General features: G+C 38.0%; 1 protein-coding gene across 1 annotated transcript in view; it reads left to right on the plus strand.

Annotated features, from left to right (window-relative positions):
• NECAB1 (N-terminal EF-hand calcium binding protein 1) overlaps positions 1-21,235 on the plus strand; it is a 245,033-nt gene that overhangs the window by 167,562 nt on the left and 56,236 nt on the right. The gene's annotated exons all lie outside the window — the stretch shown is intronic.

Raw genomic sequence — 21,235 nt, forward strand, 5'->3', positions numbered from 1 at the left:
CTTATTGAATTTCTGGTGGTGCAAATGGTTAGTGTGCTCAGCGCTTACCAAAAGGTGAGGGATTTGAGTTCACACAGAGACATCTGGAAAGTAAGACCTGGAGTCATGTACTTCCAAAAAAGCAGCCATTGAAAACCATATGGAGCACTGTTCTACTCTGGCACACATGGGCGACCATGAATCAGAGTCAACTCAACAGCAACTGTTTTTCAGCCTCACCAGCCACTCCCCGGAAGGAAGACTGGGCCCTCTACTTCCGTAAAGATACTGCCTCAGAAACCCAAGGAGGGGTCGCTGTGAGTCAGGACCTACTCAATGGTAGTGGGTTTGGTTTTTTGGTTTTGTAAGAAGTACACTGGGTAAAATTGACCTGGTATGTGAATCGAATGGGGGAAAAACTAGTAGCTAGAAGGGACCATTTATCTTTTTGTAATCGTACTTATTCTCCACTCCATTTTATATTTTCTCATGTAGATCAGAGGCACGATAAAGGTTCAAGGAGTTTAACAGTAAGGAGACAGTTACTCATTTTGGACAAAGCATTGTTTAGAAAATCTATCTTTCATACAGCCTGAGACATTTTGTAATGAGTCAGTCTTCAAGAACAATTAGGTAGAAACCAGCAATAAAATTCCTCCATTGCAGCTTCAAGTTCAGCTCTTCCTTTTCTGTTCCCAAAATCCTTGTGGGTGCAACTACAGGATCCAAAGTTCTGAAAATTATTATTATTTTTTTTAATTTTGGGGGAGAGGGAATAGGGAGATGGAGTTAGAAAACCAAAAGGGAAGATACAATTGGCATTTCTCAAGCTGAAAGAAGTGAAGGAAAAATTCAAGGCTCAAGTTGCAATATTGAAGGATTCTATGAGCAAAATATTGGATGACACGGGAAGCATCAAAAGAAAATGGAAGGAATACAGAGTCATTGTACCAAAAAGAGTTGGTCCATGTTCAACCATTTCAGGAGGTAGCGTATGTTGAAAAACCAATGTTATTGAAAGAAGTCCAAGCTGTACTGATGACAATGATGAAAAATAAGATTCCAGGAATTGACAGAATACCAACTGAGATGTTTCAACAGACGGATGCAACACTCGAAGAAGCACTCACTCATTTATGACAAGAAATTTGAAAGATAGCCACCTGGCAAGCCTACTTTAAGAGATCCATATTTACGCCAATTCCAAAGAAAGGGGACCCAGCAGAATGAAGAAATTGTCAAAAAAAATATCCTTAATAGTACACACAAGCAAAATTGGCTAAAGACAATTTAAAAGTGGTTACAGCAATACATTGACAGGAAACTGCCAGAAATTCAAGCTGAATTCAGAAGAGGATGTAGAAAGAGCAATATAATTGTTGATGTCACATGAGGCTTGGCTGAAAGCAGAGATTACCAAAAAGATGTTTTCTTGTGTTTTATTGACTATACAAAGGCATTTGACTGTGTGGATCATAATAAATTATAGATAGCATTTTGAAGACTGGGATTTCCAGAACATTTAATTGTGCTCGTGACCTAGAGGCAGTTGTTCAAACATAACAAGGGAATACTGTATTACCTCTCTAGATTATGAAAAAATCTGAATTTCAAAACATGTCTGACCCCAATGTTCCCAATAAAAGGTTGTGTTAAGTTTTAAAGCATGCTTTAAAATCAGCAAAAATATGTGTTGGCCCAGTGATACAAAATACCTACAGTCCTTACAGAAACAATAGAAGACAGACACAGAGTAATCCCTCACAGACATCCACACACTATGGGAGAGAGATCCAATAGAGCTACTACCTCAGGACCATAGTACTGGGGGACACCAGACTCAGTTGGCACAACAAAATACATAAAAGCATTGCTCCACATCCTACATGGGTGAGTAGTGACTGGGGTCTTAAAAGCTTTCAAGCAGCCATCTAAGATGCAGCTAATGGTCTCCTAGAGTTGGAGTGAAGAAGAACGCAAAAAAAAAAAAAAGTGGAGGGCATTTGGACGCAATCGGCCCTAGGACAGGATGGCCCTTGAGACCAGAAGAACTATATGGTGCCTGGCTACCCATGCGAACCACTCAGGAAAGGAGCATATCTGGAGATCCTGGATAGAGTGGGAGCAAAAACGTGGAATATAATCCAAAAACTCAATAATGACCAGAATTACTGGTCAGATGAAATATGGTGAGACTCCCAATACTATGGCCCTGGAATACATTCTGCACCTGAAATAAAACTCACCCTCAGGGGCAGGCTCTTAGCCCAATAGTTAACAAGACGTACACGCAGATCACTCAATGCAGGATGCCGCCCCACATACTCTATGATAATACATCCCTTAGAGCAATAGACCATGGGACACCAGAGGACCAGCATTCAAACTGAGGAAATGCAAGACAAACAAAGTGCATAAATATGAGGGGCACAGGAGGAGGATTGCAGGGTAAGGAAGGGAACAGACTGGGTTAGGGTTGAACATGGCAAATGGGGAATGAAACTAAATGTACGCGTTACATTGAATGTAAAACAAGCTCTTAAAATAACAAATAATAATTAAAACATATGTGTTGGTATTGCATCCTTTCACCATATTTATTGAATCTGTATGCTGAGCAAATGATCTGAGAAGTGAGACTATATGAAAGAGAGTGAAGCATCAGAATTGAAGGAATATGCACGTGACATAACTGAAAGCAAAGAAGACGTGAAGCACTTATTAATAAAGGTCAAAGACTACCATCTTCAGTATGCATTACACCTCAACAGAAAGGAAACAAGAATCCTCACAACTAGACCAATAAGAATTATCATGATAAACAAGACTATATTGAAGTTGTCATGGTGTTCATTTTACTTGGTTCCACAGTCAACGCCCACAGAAGCAGAAGTCAAGAAATCCAACAATATATTGCATTGCACAAATGCAAATAAGGTGTTAAAAAGCAAAGGTGTCACTTTGAGACTAAAGCACACCTAATCCAAACCATGGTGTTGCCTCCTATACACGAGAAAGCTGGACAATGAACAAAGAAGATACAAGAAGAATTACTGCCTTTGAATTATGATGTTGGTGAAGAATACCGAGTATACCACAAACTGCCAAAAGAACAAACAAATCTATCTGTCTTGGAAGAAGTATAGCCAGAATGGTCCTTGAGAATGAGAAGTGAGAATGGCAAGATTTTGATTTAAGTGCTTTGGAAACATTGTCAGGAGACCACTTCCTGAAGGACATCATTCTTGGTAAAGTAGAGGGTCAGCAAAAAAGAGGCAGACCTTCAATGTGATAGATTCACACAGTAGCTGCAACGATGGGCTCAAGTATAGCAATGATTATGAGGATGGCACAGAACCAGGCAGTGTTTCGTCCATTGTAACCATGGCTCAGAACCAACTCAAGGGCACATACAGCAACAGCAACGGTTTGAAGAGAGGTCAGCTTAGAATCTAAATCTATTTGGTAGAAAATTGAATGTAATATTCAGAGTTTTGCTCCAGCAATACCAATATATTCATTACAGGGTGCTCCCCGAAGCCTTGCTTAGAGCATTATGTGATATCTGCTGAGTATTACCTCTCTCGATTATGAAAAATTCTGAATTTCAAAACATGTCTGGCCCCAATGTTCCCAGTAAAAGATTGTGTTAAGTTACTTGTGTATAGTTTCATAATAAATCTTCCAACTCCTCTGTCAGATCATCACATTATATGACTGAACAAGGTTGAAATGCAATACTCTCTTAAGTTACAATAAAAACAAAATTATCAAGTCTTTGAGAAGTTCATTGGATTTCAAAGAGTAAGAGAACTACATCTCCAAGTGAACTACAAGTGAAAATTGACCATTTGTCACTGGGGAAAATGTGGATGGACTTATAGACCTTTCAAAACTGCCACTCATGAGATTGGCCTAATTATGTTTGTGGCAAATGTACTGGTGTACAATGAATTAAGAATCCTTTCATTTATGAACTTAATTTGCTAAGAGAATCAAGAGGTACCACTTGTAAGTCACTGCTGACAGGTGATTTCATTGTGGACTTTGAGAACAAAGTGATTTCATTTGTGGACTTTGGTTTAAAGAATAATTATTTTTATATTTATTATCCTGTGCTCAAACCAAAACCAAACTCACTACCATTGAGTCAATTCTGACTCATAATGACCCCTACTGGGTTTCCAAGGTGGCAAATCTTTACAGGAAGTAGATTGCCCATCTTCCTTCCCTGGAGCAGCTGATGGACTTGAACTGCCAACCTTCTGGTCACATACTTAGGCACTGCTCCTTTGTTTTCCTAACTAATGGATTAATTATTTATGACTTCCCTACAAGCTCTCTATCCTATGTGATTTATCTAGGTTTTCCCAGAAATATAGCGTATATCTCCTTAGGAGGTAAAGAGTATTGCTTCAAAATTAAGTGTCTTATATTGGGAAAGTCTCTTTAATCAAACTACAATTAAAAAAAAAAAACTATAATTGCACATATCACTCACTATGGGCTTGCATTTTTAACAGACTGAAAAGATAACTGCCAGGCCTGGGTACTAATCTCTGTGAAAATACATTGAGCTATGAAGGAAGTTGCGTCACCCCAAGAGCCCTGTCTGCCCACTGCACTCAGGATACCAAATCAAAAAGCAAACACACTGCCGTGGAGTCGGACCCGACTCATAGCGACCCCTCCTTGGGTTTCCGAGGCGGTATCACTATGGAAGTAGATTGCCCAACCTTCCTTCTGAGGGTTTGAACCACCAGCCTTCTGGTTAACAGTCAAATGCCTTAGGCACTACGCTACCAGAGCTCCCTCAGGATAGCAAGTCCAAATTAAAAATGTAGCCTTGTCTTCTGACATGGAATATGACAAATTATGTATTGATATCAACATGTTCCTTTTGTTGTTTGTTGTTGTTATGTGCCATCGAGTCGAGCGACCCCTCCTTGGGTTTCCAATCACTACGGAAGTAGGATTGCCCAACCTTCCTTCCGAGGAGTGGCAACATGTTCCTACTTCCCTGAAATCAGACAGCATATAAACCATTTAGGTCCTTTAAAACCATTTAATCCTAAAAAGTGGACCAATTAGCTACTTGAGGGTTACCTAAGGCTGAAAGTCCACAGAAGGCCTAAAACTTCAGTGGAAGAAGCAGCTGCCAAGAAGTTTTCAGTTGAACTCAAACAACTGAGCCCAACTTCCTGTTTGAAGCATGCTCTCTTCACACTTTCTGACCTCTTCTCTTGTTTGGGTCTTTGCATTTTCCATGATTCTCACTATCTTACCCCCACCAGACCTTTTCATGCATAATCCAGTGTAATTCTTTAGAACAGAAATAAGCCTATTCCCACCAAGGCGATTCTGGCTTCTGCCAACCCCATGTGTTACAGAATAGAACTGCTTCATAGAGTTTTCTTTGCAATAATCATTATGGAAACAAATTGGCAGGACTTTCTACTGTGGCACCATTGGGTAGGTTTGAACCACTCACCTTTATATTAGTAGCCAAAAGCAAGCCATTTGTTTCATTCAGGAATAATTGCTATTATTGGAGTATGTAATATGTATTAGGGAGCTCTGGTAGCATAGTGCCTAAGGCACTTGACTGCTAACCAGAAGGCTGACAGTTCAAACCCACCAGCCACTCCTCGTAAGGAAGATGGGGCAATCTACTTCCGCAGTGATACTGCCTGGGAAACCCAAGGAGGGATCGCTATGAGTTGGGTCAGACTGAAGGGCACATAACAACAACAACAGTGGCGTAGTAAGGAACTCTGGTGACTCAGTACATAAAGCACTTGGCTGCTAACCAGAAAGTTGGCAGTTCAAACCCACCAGCTGCTCCACAGAAGGAAGATGGGGCAATCTACTTCCATAAAAATTTACTACCTTGGAAACCCAATGGGGGTCGCTATGAGTCAGAATTGATTCAATGGCAGTGAATTTGGTTTTGGTGAGTGGCATAGTGGTTAAGCACTCGACTGCTAACTGAAATGGTGGTGGTTCAAACACACCAGCCATTCCATGAGAAAAAGATGTGGTAGGCAAGGAGAACAATCACAGCCTTGGAAACCATATGGGGCAGTTTTACTCTGTCCTATACAGTCACTATGCATCAGAATCAGTTCAACAGCAACAGGTTTAGTCATTTCAGGTACCAGTTTTAGAATGAAATTAAAAATTAGAGTTCCTGGAATATTCTGGAAACATCTTGAAACCCAAGATGGGCAGTGTTTGAGAAGGGAATGTTCCATTCCTCCCTAGAGTCAGATACACTAGTGAGAATAATCAGCATTATAAAACAATCACATAGTACCCATTGGGGAGCTTTGAAGACTACATTAGCATTTACCATTGTGCTGGAAAGGCACCCTCTCTGATCAGAACAATCAAAAGCTTCCTTCTGCCATTCTCTGGGAGTCTACTTAGTGTCTCGGTGTTTTTATTGTTAGAATCATTTTCTTCATTTCATTAAGAAAGCAAATAGATGCTGAAATGAGAAGCAGCTGACTTTGGTCCTTGTATGCTGCAGTGGGAAGATGAAAGGATCCCATGACATGTCAAGATGCACCCAAAGGAATAGATATAATTCTGTGTTCGCTACATCCTTCCTCACTGATCTTTAAATAGGTCCTATAGTTCAACTCAGCGACCCTTTAAGACAGAGTAAAACTGCCCCATAGGGTTTCCAAGGCTGTAAATTTTTACAGGAACAGACTGCCTCATCTTTCTGCCGCAGAGCAGCTGGTGGGTTCGAACCACTGACCTTTGAGTTAGCAGCTGAATGCTTTAACCACTACGTCACCAGAGCTCATATGGAAATAAAAAGGAAAAAGAAATGTATTATTTTCTTTGTATCCACCTCTAGACTAGTTGACCCAAACAAACAAAACACCGTTTCTATCAAGTCAGTTCTGACTCATAGGAACCCTATTCTGGGATGGACACTGAGCCTAGTGTTATTATTTCATAGCCTTGAGGAAACAGATATGGGTTAATGACTTGACTCAAGTCACCTATGAGTTAATGCGCAAGCCTGTCACCCAGTAGAGAATCTTCTCCTTCATGAGGGTCAGCAAATATTCAGAATTGAGTAGAAATATCTCATTAATTCCTTTCAGTCTAATCACTAAACTGTTAACATAGGACCTCCTGTGAGTATAAAGATTATCACTGTAACTTTCCAGGTACAAGATTCTGTGTTGCCATGGCAAAGTAGCAAAATCTAAGTCTCTGATTAAAATGAATCCCTTTATAAGAAATAATCAAGATCCCTAGCAGTGTTTCATCACTGTCTTAAAGTCTTTTCATTTTCCATAGTATCCCAAGCCTAGAACTCAAATATCTACTTGAAATTTGCATTTAGTTGTTTATATGATGACTGCATTAATTTTTCTTCATCAATTTCTTGATTTTTCTCTCAGCAGCTTAAATGTACTTTAATTATTCTAAATATTTGCATTTTGGATTTCAGTGATTAAAAAAAATAGTTTGATGGATAGTGAGGCTGTAACTTACATTTGTTTCTGCTAAAATCTAAATTTTACCTTTCAGCCTTAATGTTGGAGATAGCTTGATTCAATACAGAACTCAAGATATGTATTTCAAATATGAAAGAGGAATATAAAATAATAAATAGCTGGCGTCCTAGAGATATTCAGCCCAGAATACCTGAATGCCATAAACTGTACTGAGACAAAACTTCCAAGGCTGATATGATTTAAAATCTCTCCTCTCAAGAAAAATGGATTTTTGGAAATTTTGTTGCCTTTTTATTACTCTTAGCCTACATAGAAATTCAGCTACAATTTAGATGACTTTTTTTTCCTCTCTTTGCTTTTCTGGTGTTTTGACACTGAAAAGCTTTCCTTGCAAGACTAGCTTCCATCAGTGCCCTCAAGGGTATGGCTTTATAATCAATCAAGAGCCTCTGCCCCTTGTAACTTCAGAGACTGTTAAGTCTGGAGCCTGCTGCTCCGCTAGAAATGCTTAACAAGGACCTGTTGTTGTTGTTGTTATGTGCCGTCAAGTTGGCCCCAACTCATAGCGACCCCTCCTTGGGTTTCCGAGGCAGTACCACTATGGAAGTAGATTGCCCCCATCTTCCTTCCGAGGAGTGGCTGGTGGGTTTGAACCGCCAGACTTCTTGTTAGCAGTTAAGTGCCTTAGCCACTATGCTACCAGAGCTCCCTAACAAGGACCTAGGAATGATGAAATTGTATTTTGTTTTGAACAATTCTGATAGGAAGCAACAGGCGGAGGACACTTGTTTTCTGTTCTAGTCTAGGAGAGTTGTATGGTCTTGAGCAAGTATTTGTAACCTACTTAGACCTAGTTTTAGAAATGAGGAAATTAGATTCAATGATGTCTCCAATTCTATAACATCTTGGTTGATTTGTCCTATAATTGTCTTGGTTGATTTGCTAATTGCCTGTTAAATTCGTTAATTTTCTGGCACTGAATTTTTTTTTTTCCAGTTCAGCAAATCATATAACCCTGTTTTTGTCATAAATTAAACAAAATTTCTCTCCTACTAACATTGAAGTTTTGTTTTTTGGGGAGTGGGGATTGGAGGAATGGAGTTCATATATTTAAGAATGAGAATGTTCACTAGTTTATAAACCCATTCTGTATTCCGTATTTGGCTAAAACTTCATTTGCACTCTCTCTCTCTCTCATGTGGGGTGTGTGTGTGTGTGTGTGTGTGTTAATATGATTGTTGAATGACTACATTTTAATCTATGCAACTGCAAAGACAGGCTGTTTATTTCCTTCTTTAATGAACTTGCACAGCTACATTTACAAAGGAACATTCAGTAAATGGTAGGGATAGTAGTCTACAAATTTTATTCTTTCTCTAAAGAATGAGAAAATGGAGGCTCTGATGATTCCACAACCTATCCTCTTCCCAGCAAACCACAATGCCGGTTTCTTGAAATTTCCCAGATTTTTTTTTCTACAAAACATCACCATTGAGTTACATCTGTAGAAAGGGAATGAATTTAACTATATTATGCTCACAGAATTAAAGGGACATCTTTCTATGCATGTGATATTGATATATATATGTACGTGTGTGTGTGTGTAGATAAGATATAAATATAGATATATAGATACCATGCACAGACATTACAGTTTATATTCTATCAATTGTCAAATAAATATAAAATGAAATTAACAGTAAAATATACTTTTATCGATAAAAAGGCAATTATTTTAAAATAATACTGTGCATTGTGGGCAATCCACTTCCACAGAGATACTGCCTCAGAAACCCAAGGAGGGGTTGCTTTGAGTCAAAATTGACTCAACGGCAGTGAATTTGGTTTTGGGTTACTCTTAAAAACAGGAAAATGAAGACTCTTAAACATGATAATATGACTTCAAGTTGTTGCAGAACAAATCTAGTAATATGCTTCTAACACTTTTCAGGTGTACATATCATCCTACCTACTACTTCCATTTCTAGAAATTTACCTAAAGCCATAGTTTAGTAGGTGTGCAAGGACAGGTCATCATATAATTGTTTGTTTTAAGAAAAATGAGAAACTATATAGATGCTCTGCAATATGAGATTGGATGAATAAATTATGAATACCATAGAATGTAGTGTTCAGCCATATGGAAAGATGTATGTACTTTTAAGGGTAAGTAGCTGATTTAAAATGTACATGCAGTAGATTTTGGGTGTTTCAATGACTTCAAAAAAAAGAAAAAAAACAAATCTACTGCCATCGAGTCGATTCCAACTCATAGCAACCCCCATTGAGTTTCCGAGGCGGTGAATCTGTATGGAAGTAGATTGCCCAGTCTTGCTTGGCTTAACTGAAAAAAATTTACATACTATAATATTCACCCATTGTTACTGTAAGTGCACAATTAAATAATTTTAATAAATTTATAGAATTCTGCACCAATCACCACAACTAAGCTTTTAAATAATTATGGAATTTTTTAATATTTTATATTTGCTCCTTTGTATTTTCTAATGTATAATGAACAAATCTTTTTAATTTAAAAGTTTAATTTAGGTCTATATGTAGAAAACTATATCTTTTCAGCTATTTTAGTCTGTAATTGTAGATTTTTCATGATGAAAGTCAGCAAAGTTGTTTAAGTAGTTACTAAAAACAAAGTTGGTTTTATATATTATTTTTTTCTGTGGCTCAATTACCCCTTACTCATGACAAAAATGCAAATACTCACCTATTAGCTATATGACCTTAGGCAAGTTACTTAACCTCTTCTGCCAAAGTTATGAGACTCAAATAAAGTGATCCATGACAAATACTTAGCAACCTCTGTTTTCAGCCTATTTGAGGGAGTAGATTCCTTGATAGTCCTGTTGCTGAAAGCAACTAAAAATTTCAGATAAAATATATTTCTAAAATTCATAAATGCTTCAATTACCTGACAAGAAATTAAAGACTCCTTAGAGGCCAAAATCTAAGTGAACAACGGAACCCAAAGAAATAAATTATGCATGGAAGCTGGCTTTAATTAACTGACCTTAAACTTTACTTTTCAAGTCTTTCAGGACACAGGGACAAGAGAAAAAGCCTACCCCCACTATTTCTCAGTGTAAGGAGTCTCTAAGAGATCTACTATATAAACTTGGCATCCAAAGGGCTTCATTCTTCAGAGAAAGCAAGGAAAATTATCCCTAGTGATCCTAAGAAACTAAATAAATGAGAGGGGGAAAAGTCTGTCCTGACAATTTGTAATTGTCAATACAATTGGTTTTCGTAGTAAGTCAAAATTGGACTTCCTGAGTGGTTAGGAAAGTCTCAAAATTATCCCAGGATGGTGGTGACCCCAGGCACCTGACAAAAGCAAAATCACATTATTTTAATCTAGATCTGAAATAATTCTCACAGATTAATGTTGCAAAGAATATGGGCTAATATTCAAAAATAATAATAGGGATGGTTCAAAACACATAAGGAGAAAGGCATCATGAGTAAGGGTCAAAAGGAACAACAGAATGTAGAATCAAAAACTTTATATATTAAAATTATCAGCTAAAGAAAAAGTATGTTACATTTCAATAACTACATGTCAGAATTAAAAATATGAGAAAAGAGCAAGAAAATATAAAATATATCAAGAAAATTTGAGAAAGAACCAGAAAAAAAATTTTCATAAATGAAAAAAAATTAGTAAGTAATATCAAATGCTAAAGAGATTAGATTAATGTATTAGATGCAGCAGAATACAGAATAAGTGAACTGGAAGACATCTGAAAGTACGGCACAGAACCAGACAATGTTTTGTTCTGTTATTCATAAGGCCATCACGAGCAGGAATCAGCCAGACAGGAATTTTCTTAGAAGCTCTGCCATGCATTTTGAAAATAATATTTGTCAAAGTTTCTATATCATTTCTAGGGTAGAATTTTGCAGAAGCATCATGTTTTAGCATTTTTAACTAATCCTACTGCCAAAAATGAAACTCCCAGGAATCTTGTTTAATGTAAATATTACCTTCCAGTTTATCTGTTTGCCAATAACATGTTCAGAATTTTAATAATTATAGTCTGTATAATAATCTAAATGATTTTTTTTAGAATGGAAGATATAGATCAAATTTTATTACCTGTTTTTAATTGTTGCAAAAATATATATGGTTAGCAGTCAAATGCCTTAGGCACTATGCCACCAGAGCTCCCGCCCCAAAATATATATATATAATATACAAAATTTAACACATTAGCCATTTTTAGTTATATAATTCAGTGATATTAACTACACATAGATTTTAATAAGCTGTTTCTCTCTTACATATTTTGCATATATTTTTTAATCACCTGGGACTTTGGTGGTCTATATGTCTTGGAATCTATCCAAATGTGTGTGTGTGTGTGTGGGTGTGTTAGCAGGTGACATTATCATAACTAAGTAATACCATAGAAACCTTTCCATCACGAACCGTTGACTGATTCTTAAGAATGCCCTTGAAATCTTCTACTAGCTTCTAAGCCTAAGCTTACTTTGCACACCTCAACAAACAAGGAGACCTGACACAGACCCAATTTTAAGATAGTCAAGCCCAGTCTGTGATTTCAATCTAGAGCCAATTTCTTCTTATGCTGAATAGTCATTGCCTTGGATATCGGGGGAAATGGTTGGGCTGTTTCTTTGTATAATATTCCAGAGTTTCGAATTTGAGAGTCTTAAAACTATGAAATTAAATGCACAAAGAGATCATATACAACCCTTGCTATTTCTAATTACTATATTGAAATGTGGCAATCTACCATATTCATCAATTCTGTAATGCGTATTTTTCACCTTTTAACATTTATGAAATTTGTGTGCATCTTGTAATTGCGGGCTTATAATAATTTAATTTCAAGATGCATACCAATTTCATAAATGTTAAAAGGTGAAAAAATATGCATTGTTGTTGTTGTTATTGTTACTAGATGCCATTGAGTTGCTTCCAACTCATGTTGTTGTTGTTGTTATGTGCCATCGAGTCAGCCCTGACTCATAGCGACCCCTCCTTGGGTTTCCGAGGCAGTATCACTACGGAAGTAGGATTGCCCAACCTTCCTTCCGAGGAGTGGCTGGTGGGTTTGAACCGCCAGCCTTCTGGTTAGCAGTCAAGTGCCTTAGCCACTATGCTACCATAGGAACCCTATATACCACAAAATAATACATTGTTTGGGCCTGTACCGTCCTCAAAATCGTTGGTACCTTTGAACCCATTGTGTAGCCACTGTGTCAATCCATGTCATTGAGAATCTCCCTCGTTTTCACTTCCCCTCTACTTTGCCAAGCATGATGTCCTTCCCTAGGGACCCTTCCCTGCTGGTCACATGTCCAGAGTATGTGAGACGAAGTCTTGCCATCATTTCTTCTAAGGAGTATACTAGCTCTACTTCTTCCAAGACAGATTTGTTCATTCTTCTGACAGTCTGTGATACATTCAATATTCTTCACCAACACCATTTTTTAATTATCTTCAGCAAAACTGAATTAATGAAAAAATATGGTAAATTGCCACATTTTGATATGGTAATGATAGATATCAAGGGAGCTGTATGGTCTCTTTCCGCCTTTAGTTTCATAATGTTCTGATGCCCATTTGAAACTCTGGAATGAATATTGTATTGAGAGAAAGCCCCCACCATTTCCCTGAGAATATGACTGGTCAGCATAAGAGTCTGGCTCTAGACAATATCACAGACTAGGATTGTGTTTCTCAAAATTGGGTCTCTGACAGGTCTCCTTGTTTGTTTGTGGGTTATAGATAAGCTTAGGCTTAGAAGCTAGTTGCAGATTTATAAAGGGCATCCTTAAGAATCAGTCAAGGGTTCGTGGTGGAAAGCATTCTCTGGTATTACCTAGTTACAGTAATGCAGCCTGCTAATGATATATAGTAATTTGTTTTTAAAAGAAAAAATTTCACTTTGAGGACTCAGGTACATCTGACCCAAGGCTTGGTATTTTCAATCACTTCATATGCATGTGAAACCTAGACAATAAATACAGAAGACCAAAGAAGAATTGATGGCTTTGAATTATGGTGATGAAAAAGGATATTGAATATGCCATGGACAGCCAGAAGAATGACCAAAAAGTACAGCCAGAATGCTCCTTAGAAGCAAGGATGATGAGACTTCATCTCATGTAATTTGGACCTGTTATCAGAAGGGACCAGTTCTTGAAGAGGACATCATGCTTGGTAAAATAGAGGGTCAGGATAAAAGAGAAAGACCCTAAATGAGATGGATTGACACACTGACTGTAACAATGGGCTTAAACATAACAATTGTGAGGATGGTGCCGGTGTTTCATTCTGTTGTACATAGGGTTGGTATGAGTTGGAACCAACTTGATGGCATATAACAATAACAACAGTAATTTAATTGACAGTATTTTTATTTTTGAATAGTACAGAAAATACCAAACTAAAGGTACATCGTATAATTAATAAAATGGGGCATTTGGTAAAATATAGCGTTTTGAGACTTTTGAAAAGTTCTAAAGGAAAAAATCATTTGCCTATTATTTGGAAGACTCTCTGGTAGCGTAGTGGCTAAGGCACTTGACTGCTAACCAGCAGGCTGGTGGTTCAAACCCACCAGCCACTCCCCGGAAGGAAGGTTGGGCAATCCTACTTCCGTAGTGATACTGCCTCGGAAACCCAAGGAGGGGTCGCTATGAGTCAGGGCTGACTCGACGGCACATAACAACAACAACAACAATTATTTGGAAGAAGTTATCTATTTTCAGGATTATTTTTTCCTGAATAAAAAATTACTGGCATATGTTGTTGTTGTTGTTGTTGTTGTTGTTATGTGCTGTTGAGTCAGATCTGACTCATAGAGACCCCTCCTTGGGTTTCAGAGGCAGTATCACTACAGAAGTAGATTGCCCAACTTTCCTTTCAAGGAGGGGCTGGTGGGTTTGAACCGCCAGCCTTCTGGTTAGCAGTCAAGTGCCTTAGGCACTACATTATAAGGCAAATTGAATCCAAAAAAAGGATCAGAGAATGTGTATTTATTATGTACTATTTCCCATTTGACTGCTAACCAGGACGCTGGTGGTTCAAACCCCCCAGCCACTCCTCAGAAGGAAGGTTTGGCAATCCACTTTTGTAGTGATACTGCCTTGGAAACCCAAGGAGGGGTCGCTATGAGTTGGGGCCAACTTGACAGCAGTGAGTTAGTTATTTCCCATGCATTATGCTGTTTTGAAATGTTTATGATAATTTAATACCCAATTATTCCTACTGTCCCAGAGTTTGTTTAGACAAGAGACATGGATAATCTGTCTTTGAAAACAGACCTTATATGACATATTGAAACTGTATTTGCCTCTGACAAATTCAGTAACTTAAGTCATATTAACTCAATATATTATTGAACAGTGGTTAAAATAAAACTGTGCATCTGACACATCTACTATTTAGGAGAAATCAAATTGCAAGTGACTGCTACCCTTGAGATAGCATTTACTTCAACTCTTGTTTTATATCTGTTCTGTGAACTTAAAGTGATATTCAAAGAGAAGTGTGTGATATTCAATAAGGTGGAAAGCAACACATTTATGGAGAAGATATTTTGTGATGTTTTATTATCAACATCAATAAAAAGAAATTGAGCCCAATTTATAGACAAATATAGTTCTGTGCTCTTCATACTGAAAAGTGTAACATTTGGTTATATGTTACACTCAAGAAAAATACTAGCTAGCAGTTGAAGAGATAGTCTATGGAAAGTGATCAAAATTACCAATTTGGAAGTGTTCACAGATTTTCTTTTCTTACTGCTTGCCAAATAATCTTGTATTTTATAGTTCATATCTATCTACTAACACAACTTCTAAACATATGAGCTGGGTGTGTATTCACCAGGCTTGTCTGTACATGTCTTTTAACCTTTTTATTATAAAATAAAACACATATTCAGAAAGCCACCCAAATAAAATGAATTATCATAAGGCAAACACTCTTGAAACCACCATCCAAATAAGAAACCAAACCTGCCAGTCCTTGCAGAAGCCCTTCTGTGTGCTTTGTCTCAGTCATCACCCCATCCCTCCCTAGAAAATAACCACTAAACTAGCCCTCTACTGATTACCTCCTTTCATTTCCTTATGGTTTTATCACCTACATGTGTATCTCTAGTGAATATGGTTTAGTTGTACCTGTTTTAACATCTTTTACATCTCTTATTTTACAAGTACCTGAGCAATCCTTTTTAATTACTTATATTTTGTTTTTTACAATTTATCTGTTGCTGAACCTAGGGTTGCCCACTATCTGGACATTGCCAATTTCCTACTTATAGTGCAGTTCAGCATATTCTTCTGAACTGTTTGTACTGCAAATTGTAAGCTAAATCCAGAGGCTTATTTGACAAGACTATACTGATGGTATTTTCTCTCACCAGAAAGCACATAATATCTGGTTGTCTCTCTTTTTATGATATTGCCAGCCACTGATGCTCAATGCCTAGATCAGAGGTCAGTAATTCCAACCATGGGCCACAGTCTGCCAACTATCTGTTTGATACAGTCTATGAACACAGCCAGACATGTTTGTTTAAGGATTTTCTATGATTCTTTTCATGCTACAATGGCAGGATGTGTGACTCTGTGGCTCACAAAGTCTAAAATATTTACTCTCTGGGCCTCTAAAATAATGCTTACCAGCACCTGGTCACCAGTCCTTGTGTCAAAGTCTCTGTAGACATTTTGGTTGTCAGAAGCTCATTCTCTAATAGATTCCTGAGGAAGAGCTTATAGAAACAATATTACCTGAGTTTTCGCATGTTGATGACAGGGTTTTTTACATACTTTATACTTAAAAGTAGATTTTTTTTCTGATATAAAATCTTGTTTCCATTTTCTTACCTTGAATTTCTTAAATATGGTGCTGTCCTTTCTTCTGGAATATAAGTATTGTGCATGCAACAGTATTTGCCTTTGTTGTCTGCATCTTGCGTGCACATTTCAGTGTCTTCCCTTTCCTCAATAGAAGTGAGAATGGCCAGACTTTGTCTCTCATACTTTGGTCATGTTGTCAGAAGGGACCAGTCCCTGGGGAGGGAGACATGTTGAAAGTCTCCCGATAATGTACTTTTCTTGCCTCTACAAGTCATTATTTCTTTATGTCTAGATACACAAAGGATTTCTGCTTTGTCTTTTAAAGTCCAGTATTTTGATAAAGTATATTTTGACATTTGTTCTGCATTGATATTCTCAGATATTTGGTGTGCTTTCAAAATGTAATATCAAATATTTTTATTTCAGAAAAGCATCCATGAATGATGGATTTCATATTGGCTTTATTCCTTTGCTGTGGTTTTCATCCTCATAAATTCCTATTATCAGTATATTAGATATTCCTTGCCTAGCTCCAATTTTCTCACTTCCTCTTTAATCCTAAAGTGTACCAAAAACCAACCACACATTTATGCAAGCAATAATTCTGAGATGAACTATTATCACAGCATTCAAACACAGGTCCTTTGAATTCTGAGTCAATTATCTATCCATTGCACTTTGTAATATCCTTTCTCCAAAGGATTAATAACAATAATGAACATTTATCAAAAACTATAAGCTAGATACCACACTATGTGCTTTACATGCTATATTTCATTTAATTTTCAAAATAAGCTTATGAGATTTTATCCACAGACAAGGGAGTAGATACTTAGAAAGGCTGAATAATTTCCCAAGTTCACACAGATGTTGAGTGATATCAGAATGGATTAGAAGTTATATGTGACTATCTCCAGGCCCAGGTTCTTAACCACCATAATATAGTTTTTATAGATATGAATGTGACCTGGGTCTTCATCTAAAGCTATTAATCCCCAGGTCTAGTCTAACTCTGTAGATGTTCCCATATCCATGTGTGTTTTCCTAAAATTCCACTTGGATAAAAAGGATTACATCTCAACATAATGGGATTGTTCTTTAGGAAGACACTAAGGGGCCAAGGGTTCTTGTTAGGGTTGCCTCGTGTGAGACAGGGTAATAGAAGGAGCAAAAGAAAAGAATCCTGAGTAAAGCAATCACTTGAGAACCCCGGGATGAGCCCTTTACAAGTTTGTCAAGGAGAGGGTCTTAAATAACACAACTCATCTTTAAAACATTTTCTGATTTTAAATTATAGAATATCGAGTTAAAATATTGTTGTTAGGAGCTGTTGTTGTTCTGTCAGTTCTGGCTGTAGCAGCCCTGTGTACAACAAAACGAAACACTGCCCAGTCGTGCACCGTTCTCAAAATCATTGCTACACTTGAGCCCATCATTGCAGCCACTGTGTCAATCCATCTCATTGAGGTTTTTCCCCTTTTTCACTGACCCTCTACTTTACCCAACATGTCTCCTTCCCCAGGGACTGGTCCCGTCTGACAACATGACCAAAGTATAAGAGACAAAGTCTGGCCATTCTATCTCACTCTAGGGAGATGCACCCCTTAGATCAATCTTCCATGAGACACCAGAGGGGCAAGATTCACATAGAGGGACAGACAGACAGACAGGAATGCATAGATAAGAAGGGCACAGGGAGGAGTTAGTCAGACGGAGGGGAGGGGAGGAGTTTTTTATGGTTAGAGATTGTGATCTGGGCATGAAATCAAATGTGCATGAACTGTTGAATGTGAAACAAATTTGATTTGTAAATTTGCCCCCAAAGCACAATACAAAAAAAAAAAAAAGAAAAAGAAAGAACATTCTGGCTGATACTTCCTCCGGGACAGATTTGTTCATTCTTCTGTTCGTTATTCTAGCAGTCCATGGTACACTCCATATTCTTAACTAACAGCACAATTCAAATATATAAATTCTTGTGTGGTCTTCTTTATTTGTTGTCCAGCTCTCTCATGCAAATGAGGCTACTGAAAAAACCATGGCTTGGTCAGGCACACCTTAGTCATCTAAGAGATATGTTTGCTCTTGGTACAATATACTGACAGACAAGTGGTGGCTAGTTAAGATAGGGCTGAGAAATTGGGTCAGTATTTTGATTGTGTAGCAATATTTTAATCCAAATTTAGATCCTAGTATCCTCTTTCATTAGCTTGCAAATCTATACTTCCCTAATCCTTGCAAATCTACAGTTTGAAATGTTTTGATTTCTTCTTTTGCCACCTAAAATTTCCCAAGACTATTTCTGGCATTAATCTAATTCCATTTTTAAGACTCTTAATTAAAAATGAGTGCTTTAATTTTTATTTTTTAAGGCTTACATTTGATTAAAGAAGGTGCCACTTAAAAACCTGTTGTTGTGTTTTGATATGTGCCATCGCGTCGGCCCCGACTCATAGCGACCCCTCCTTGGGCTTCCAAGGTGGTATCACTATGGAAGTAGATTACCCAACCTTCCTTCCAACGAATGGCTGGTGGGTTTGAACCACCAGTCTTCTGGTTAGCAGTCAAGTGCCTTAGACACTATGCTACCAGAGTTATTTAAAAGCAGAATATAGAGAATATAGTATAAGCCAGTTAGGGTGAAAAAGGCTAACAGTTTTTGAGAGAGTGGAAAAGAGAAAAAGGCAGTCTAATCTTTGTAAGAGTGATTTCTTTTTCTGTATAGAAAGCTGGCACAGATGTGTCACACAAGAATGAGGAAAGCTGCAGGGGCTTAGCTCAAAAGGCAGACAGAGCAGGACCCCCTGCAAATGGGGTTGTATCTGGCCTCATAAGGAAGAAGACTGACACTGGATGCCACTGACTTGATTAATTTTCAAATAGGGCAAATACAAACAGGGCAGACTGATGCTGTGGTTTCCCTAATTCACTCAGATGATTCATAGGAGGTTAATAGCTAAGATTCCCACTCCTCTACCACTCATCCGGCCTTACTTAGTAAGAAATGACAATTAGGATGCACAGGCAAACCCCTAAGAAACCCACATTTCAAAGCCCTATGCTTCTAATCCTAGGATTTTTACTATTGATTAAATGCTAGCTCTGTTCCAACTTCACACATAAGAAATGCATATTTCACATGTTTATATGTTCTATCTTTCCAAAGGCAAGAATGGAAATATTAATTCTATTTTGTTAACAACTTCCACTTAATTATCCATTTACTGACAATTATCAGTGACCTGAATCGGGATCTGAAAAAAATACTGTTAACTTTCTTTTGTCTAAATCCTATCTAACAGACATGAAGGACTGAACTGTGTTTGGGGGGAAAAAAAAGTAGCAGAATCTGGATATCAGGTATCAACTGTACATTTTTTTCACCCCTTCATCAGATTGGCAGAAGTTCTTTCTGCTAGTCTCTCAGATACTGGGGTTTTTTTGTTTTGTTTTGTTTTTGTCAGAAGATCACATATCTTAAGCCACCATATCAATCTTCTGGGGAGTTAGGAATGCAAAGACCCCTTTTTGTACCTTCATCATCAACACATTTGTTGAAAATAAAAGGGACCAGGCTTTGACATTTTCCAGCTTGTTATCTATTTAATTTTCCATCTGCTTCTTTTGCTACTGCCTTCCAAAGGAACATCTGCTGCAAAACTGAGAAGGGAAGGAAGATTGGATCTATGCCACTTGGGTCTGTAGTCCTAAACCTTGGGATCCAGAACAAGAGAAGAAGACAAGCGAATGGGGGGGAAATGAAATGAGGACAGTGTGCTGAGAACAACGTTGCAAAGCCCCTCATGGCCTGGCAAGCTGGACAGCAGTGTTCCCACCACTAGCCTAGTATTTCCTCATTTAGACTTGATGGAGGCAGAGTATTTTTGACTTGCAATGTATGCCAGAGTTACTTTGTATGATTTGTGAGAAAGCTGAGACAGGTTAATAGCTAAATCTAGTTTGTTTGGGTTTACTGCCACATCCTAAGATTCCCCAGTATATTTGATATTGACATTTGTCATCATCATAATGGTTTTGTCACTATCTGTTCTGATTACCTAGTGCCTCTCTGACAGGAATACACCACAAAATGGGATTGCATTAACCAACAGGAGTTTATTCTCTTCGACTTGGAGGCTTTAAGTCCGAGTTCAAAGTGCCAGGCCCTAGGGGCTGGGTGAAAACCCCTGAACCTTGGGCTTCAACACAACGCTTCCTCCTGCTCCCGGCCCACTGAAGCTGGAGGCTTTTCTTCACTCAGACAGCTACTGGCTGCTGAAGTTGACAAGCCCAAAGTTGACAAGTAAAAGGGCACAGTCTCTATGTTACCAAACCACACAGCAGGCCATTAATTCAAGTCCATTGGAAATCCCAAGGTCGGCAGAGTATGACAGGCTGCTGAACAACACAGCTACATGCAGAGTTCAAGTGTGCCATAAGCTAGAGACCATTCCCAAAGCTGCTTATTATACACAGGAAGCAGATTTCATTCCTAAATCAGCTACTCAACTGCTTGTGGTAGATCCCACCATGGAGCTGATTGCCAGTCTCATCATGGGGAATAGCTATCACCAGCTGCCCAGCCACTCAACCAGGCCCAACCAAGTTGACATATAACCTTTTAACTACCACATCGTTCCTTTCAGTTTTGTACAACCATGAAGAAAAAAAAAAAAAAGTTTGGGACAGAGCCAAATGAGTCTTGTCTTTGCCTGAACTTGGGTCTCCTGTTCCCACCCAAGACTATAGAAAATTAGATATAGCAGGCTGGTCCCATGACATAAAAGAATGGATTGGTTTCATTTTATGCCAACCTGATTTTCTTTCTTGGTTCTTCCTGAGACATTAAAGGAGAAGAGCAGTAGGTAGTACCATGCACAGCTCACTAGTCTACCTAGACTAAGCTTCACAAATACAAC

This window comes from Orycteropus afer, unplaced genomic scaffold, assembly GCF_000298275.1.
Source record: "Orycteropus afer afer isolate SDZICR_OR568_19922 unplaced genomic scaffold, OryAfe1.0 scaffold00222, whole genome shotgun sequence".
NCBI lineage: Eukaryota > Metazoa > Chordata > Mammalia > Tubulidentata > Orycteropodidae > Orycteropus > Orycteropus afer.